The 6,452-nt window shown below is 34.2% G+C and overlaps 1 protein-coding gene across 1 annotated transcript in view; it reads right to left on the reverse strand.

Moving 5' to 3' along the window:
• The window catches only part of LOC104160361 (protein FAM73A-like), a gene marked incomplete at its 3' end in the record, with an annotated part of 24,012 nt that overhangs the window by 11,851 nt on the left and 5,709 nt on the right, over window positions 1–6,452 (reverse strand). The gene's annotated exons all lie outside the window — the stretch shown is intronic.

Consider the following 6,452-nt stretch of genomic DNA (forward strand, 5'->3'; position numbering starts at 1 on the left):
TAAATAGGACAGGGATAACTTTTCTGGGCTTTTCCTCGGACTTAGTAATATCGTTTTCTTTCCTTTATAAGAGCATTTCTTGAGATGAATATATTTCCACACTTAAAGAAAAAGCTATTGTTTTCTTTTGTTTCTATTTCAATTCTGTTTCAGCCACTAGAAAAATATTTTGTCTTTCTCCAAGAAATGAAGAAATCATTTAATATAAATTTATCTTCAAGGAACACAAAGCAAGCAAAAGTTTTCAAGCTATCACAAAAAGTTAAACTACTTTGAATTACTTTATAGTATGTACTACTAAAGCACACCTAGGTGAATTATTACAAATTGCTCACCTCCTCATTGGAGCCTCAGAATTACAAACAGAAACATTTCTTTTGCATAACCAAATAAAACATAATGCACTCAAACTAAAATTTTTCCTTTAACATTTCAGAAACAGGAAGGAAAATAGGCCCTAGATATTAATCCATAGACAGTAAAACATTATAGAAATCTGTGTTAATAAAATATATAAAAATGGGCTTTCAACAGCTTCATTGATTATGCAAAGATTTTGTTTGTTTGCTTTAAGAGCAGCTGGAGAAAAGGTTTCTGATACGCAAATATGTCTTCCAAAGAGTTTTGTCACTAGGTTAAAGGCTGTGCTTATTTTCTGCAAAATGCCAGGCATATCTTTGAGTGTGAGAAGAAACTTAAAAAAAGAAACAGACAAACCTTCCAACGCCACAGACCTTTGTGAGAGAACTTTTACTGCAGTAGCTCCAACAATTAATTTGTTTTAAATTCTATAATTAATATAAAATAAAAAGTAAATATTTTAAAATAAAAATTTAATCAATGCATAGGTTTTAATATTATTATCAAAAAGTTTGAGGACTAGTGTAAACAAGTCACCATTAATTTGAGTGCCAGCATTCCTTTTTACAGTAGAAATCAAAATAATAATATGAAGCTCTAGGAATTCGGTACTGACAAGGAACCCTACAATTTGAGAATTTTCCCCTCTGACCTGCAATTCTGCTCATAAGTAAAGCTATTGTTTCTCTCCTAACTCTTTGCATTCCTCTCAAGTTAGCTCTACTAACATTTCAGTCTGCTAGAAAAGATCTAAGAAGAATTAAAAAAAAACAAAACAAGGAAAAAGGGAAAAAAAGAGAACTTTCTTCAAGGACAGACTACAGAAAGTATTGGAAGCTTTTAACCCTCTACCCCCTCACATTCACCACTCAGAAATAACAAGATGAATATTTTGTTTCATGGTTTTCTGCCAATTGACTCCTTCCTGATTCAGTGCAGCTTAGCCTGCCTTAGGAAAGGGTGTTTCTAGGCTTCCCATGTTGTTTCACAGTCCTAAGAAGATCAGCATAAAAACAACAGCAGTTTAGCTCTACGTATTTGTTTTAATTTCATGTCCAGAAATATTTGTCCTATAGAAATCCTATTTTAGCTTGCTGGTTTATATGATAATTCTGAAAGTCCAGTGGAGAATGCAACAACAATGAACATAATTACATTCCATTATTTCATCTGTTTAAAATGCAAGTCTTTTCCAGGACTGTATTCCTTTTTTATAACTCAATAATAGCCTACAGAGTTGAAAATTATTTGCAATTTTTTAATTATTATTACTATTAATAGAATTCTACCCACAGGGAGAAAAGATATTTATTTATACTTGTATCTTCTGCACTACTAAAACTGGAATTTAGAAATATTTGGACGAGAAAACATTTAATTTACATATAACTAGGGAAAAAAAAAAAGCATTTGGAGGCACTAATTTACACAAGAATCAAACAAAAGGCAATTAAACTACAGCATGCAACCACTTCAACTGATAATTGCCTGCTCTGACAAGCCTCCTTTTACCTGTCCTAGCAGACAGAAGACAAGCACTTGAGGCCACATCATGAAAGACAGTGGTTGCAGTGACAAGCTATTGTACTCCAGCAGGGTCCCAGGTAACTCATTCCTGACTCTCCCACGTAGCTTGTTACCATAGTCTGCTCCAGAAGGCTGTTTCTCAAAGCTGGTTGGCAAAGAGACTATCGTGCCAACTGACTTCAACTAGTAAGTGGGATCACAAAATGAAAAGCAAGTCCGTGGTATGATTATCAGTGGCACCACTAAAATTTTAATTTAATTAATTAGAGGGAAAAGATGACCTGGGAAGAATAACATTTAAAGGTTTGGGGGAGGAGCAACATCTGTGACTAGTAGACAGTAGGTGAGAGAGTGGTTTCAGGAACCCTAGAAGTTTGACAGATTTTACAGAGAAAGCTGAAAACTAGAAATTGATGGAAAATTTTTTACCTTTGTAAGTTTCCTTCCTGACCACATTTGGAGCTCATTATAACCCAGGGTTTCTAAGTAAGAAGTGCTAGTCAGACATTTATGTAGCAAGTCTTTTGATAACACTTGATAGCATTTGTCCAACTGTCAGAGCCCTATCTCCAGCTGTGGCTAATCACAAGTGTTTCAGATGGAGAAAATGGAAGACAAATCCACAAAATACATCTAACCATCACTTGTATCAGAGAAAAAACAAAGCAAAACATTTTCTGATTACCATTGTGGGTCAATAGTTGAAACCCTGAGGCATAAGAGCTGGTTATAAGCGTTCTAACAACAAGCTGCAAGTGTGACAAACCTATTAAGGACAACAAAGGTTTTTTCTTGTTCACTCCAATGCCCACGAAAGAAGAAATAGCAGTAGTAAGGGGAAACTCGTAAATGCCAGAACGACCACAATGACCATTTACCCCCAAATCCATCTCTTCCTCTCAAAGACGAGTAAAAACACCCCTCAAAACAGCATTTAAAAATGAAAAGTAAATCTTTGTCTAAAACACTGAAATACCCTCAACACGCTTCAAGGGCAACTTACTTCTGAACTTGTTTCACTTCAACCAGAAATTGGATCTAGTTATGACTTCAACAACAAGGCCTACAAATTCCCCAGCACCACATACCTTTTCCATGTGTAAGTAGCTATTCAGAACAAGTAAGTGACCTCTCAGTATTTTCTTCAATAAGGAGCTGGACATACACAACTTAAACCACATATTAGCTTGTTTTTCCAAAGCATTGATCATTTTTATGGCTTCTTTTGAGCTGTCTAGTATTTCCATATCTTCTGAAATATGAACAACAGAACTGGATACAGTAGTCTAAAACCATACAAAAACAAGATCATATCTCTGCCTCTATGCTGATGCTGTCCTTTTCACATAGTCAAAGATTAGCAATGGACTTTTTTCTACAGCACTATGCTGCGAACTTACACTGACTGTGATGCAGTTTTCCTAATGCATTCGAAGAGTGCTGCTTTATTATTCTTCTTTTAAAATCTCTCACCTATATGTACAATCTATACTTGTGTCGATTTAAATGTAATTTGTTAGATTGTAACCATTTAAACAGATAACTTAGATCAGTATTAGTAACGTTTCCTTTTCGTTAATTCAATGGTTTTAATGCCCTGAATGATAATTTTTCACCAAGTTCCAGCTCTACAAATGATTATATCATCAACTACATAGTCGACAAAATTATAGCATTTGACCAAACATCTTCCCAAGAAAGCAAACTTTTCCCTTAACAGTGGACAGAAGTATAAACAAATGTCAGTGAGCTAATTATTATCATCTGATGTATGCCATATCAATCCCCTAAATTGCAGATCTCTCAAAAACCTACAGTCCAAGAAAAACTACCTACCATGAAACCAAATTAACTGGCACTAACTACACCTCTTATTATGTTGTCTGTGGCAACAGAACTGCAAATTAGCAGCTCTGTTATTTCACAGGCATGATGCTTCACTTGGGTGTTGGAGTTTTGGGGTGGGTTGTTTGTTTTTTAAGATTTGGAACTAAATGGACAATTTCCCAATCATTTGGAACATTTTCCACTTCCCAAGATTAGTGAATAGTAAACGGTGGATTAGGGTGCTTTCTTTATCTAGCTTCTGAACTGAAACACAAGAAGTTCCATCTGAACATGAGGAAGAACTTCTGTACTCTGAGGGTGGCAGAGCACTGGAACAGGCTGCCCAGAGTCTCCTTCCCTGGAGATATTCAAAACCTCCCTGGACACAATGCTGTGCAACTTGCTGCAGGTGAACCTGCTTTGGCAGGGGGGTTGGACCAGATGATCTCCACAGGTCACTTCCATTCCTGACCATTCTGTGATTCTGTGTGAGTCCTTAAGGAGTTTTGGGGATAAATCGTCCAGGACTAATGATTCTGATTTAGCAGATGCTGCCTCTTTTGCCACAAATGATATACATTCCTACAGAGCAGAAGCACCTTCATTTCTGTTTCTGTTCAGAACCACCATCCCTATTTTGCAGTAGGATATTATTCTTATTCTTAGGAGTGTAAAGAATGCTGTACTATCTTTATTTCTTTTGACCACTGGGATTTCATAATTTTCTTGGACTTGCTTATTCTTGTGATTCTCAAACCCTTCCATTCCTGTTGTTGTTAATACACGCACATATGCACACACACACAAAAAGGAAAAAAGTGATCCATGTTTATAGTAGCATACTTCCTAAAAGAATAATACAAAGCTTTGAATAGAAGTGAAACAAAAAAAGTATTACATGTTAACATGTACATTTTGGGGCAGTAAAGGAAAGTATGTTTACAGCAGCTTTAATTTTCTTTCACTAGATCACCAAGTTAACAAAACAAAAAAAAAGCAGGGGGAAATAAACCCATAAGACAGCCTCTAGGATTCTCCCAAACATACTTTTCTGTCTCTCCCAGGAAAGCTACCAAAAAACTGTCAATCTCAAAAACATCCTACTTCAAACATCCATACACGACACTCAGTATCATATCCTACAGGAAGTAAATTATCTAAGAAATTTTGAGTGATGAAATGTTTTTATATCAAATATTGAACAAAAAAATCCTCTGTATTAAATATTGTGGTGCTTGGAAGCAGTTGATCCTTTTCTGGTTTTGCTCTAAAACATTCCTAAAAAGTGAAGCATTCTTTAATATATTACTTGCTGTTCAGGCCACAAATTCAAGATAATGATGAAAAAGCCCCAAATCCTGAACACTGAACACACTAGTCACTAAACCACTTCATTACTTGTCTTCCTCACTCATCTGGGCCAGCACAAATAAAATTTATAATAAAGTAACAGACATCTACTCAAGAGATCACAAATCATTTTTATAAAGAACATTTGAAAGGAACTCATTTCTCAGAACGTTCTTGGTAAACAAGAATCCAGTTATTATATCTGAAAAAATAAAATATCAATTTAAAATACTTCCAGAGTAACCAAGCAAAACAATAACTAAACACATTGAACATCACATTGAGTCCTTTGAAGACTATTTTATTAATTTTGCCTGAAGACAGAAATTACAAATAAACTTCTAATTTGACAATGGATACACAATGCAACTTTATTTAGGGCTTATGGTTTCAGACAGCAAAATAAAACATTCAAATGCTTTTCTGCTTTAAGAATTAAATTAACAGCTGTATGTAGATATGTCAGAAAGCCAACTCTGATCTAAATTTAATTCCCACCTTACTCAGATCTGTATTTAGTAGTTGCAGGATAACACAAAGGCTAAGAGATGAGAGTACTGCCACCTCGTGCCAGTCAGGCTGAAACCTAACAAACAAGACTACTGACTGAAACTAACCCCAGAACATGTTCTGCTTTTTAAGTCTGACAGTTATTTGAGATCAGATGTTTGATCTTGAATTATGAAAAAAAAGAGTGTAATAGTATCAGTCTTTAAGAACATCTTAAACCAATTTTATAAATAAAAATAATCAAACTATCTGTACTTAATCAGCATGTCTGGCAGCAACTACTCATTATATTTGCCATTTTAATATCTGGGGTTTAGTCACTCATAACTGTGACAAATTTTAGCCACTAGAGATAATAGCTTTGGTAATGGATCTCTGTTTCAGATGAGATCTTCCTGGTTTGGTTTTGGTTTTTTGTAAAAAAATCGTGAGAAAAACTAAAGTACATGCACACATAGTTTGACAGTTCAAACAACATATAAGACTTCTTCTGAAACTCTCTAATACATATTTATGCTATAAAAGAGTCATATATTAAAAAAAAATTTAAATATCTAAATATCTTTTAAAATTTCTTAAAATTATTTATTATTAAAAATTTAAATATCTAAAGTCAATATAAACTTTAGAAAATTGAGAAGTATTATGAAAATTCTGGAGTATACTGACAAGCCATAAAGAAAAAAAATTTCCTCAGTCCATTCTTATCTAAAATACAATCACTACATCAAACATTACATAACACATAAAGAACCTGAATATTTTCCAGGTTATTTACTGATAAATATAATTCTGCTCTGATATTTCAGTGACCTCCCCCCAACAAAAGTCATTATTACAAGCAATTTAAAAAAAAAAAAAAAAAAAAAAAAAAAAGG

Source organism: Cariama cristata, unplaced genomic scaffold (genome assembly GCF_000690535.1).
Source record: "Cariama cristata isolate BGI_N322 unplaced genomic scaffold, ASM69053v1 scaffold42574, whole genome shotgun sequence".
NCBI lineage: Eukaryota > Metazoa > Chordata > Aves > Cariamiformes > Cariamidae > Cariama > Cariama cristata.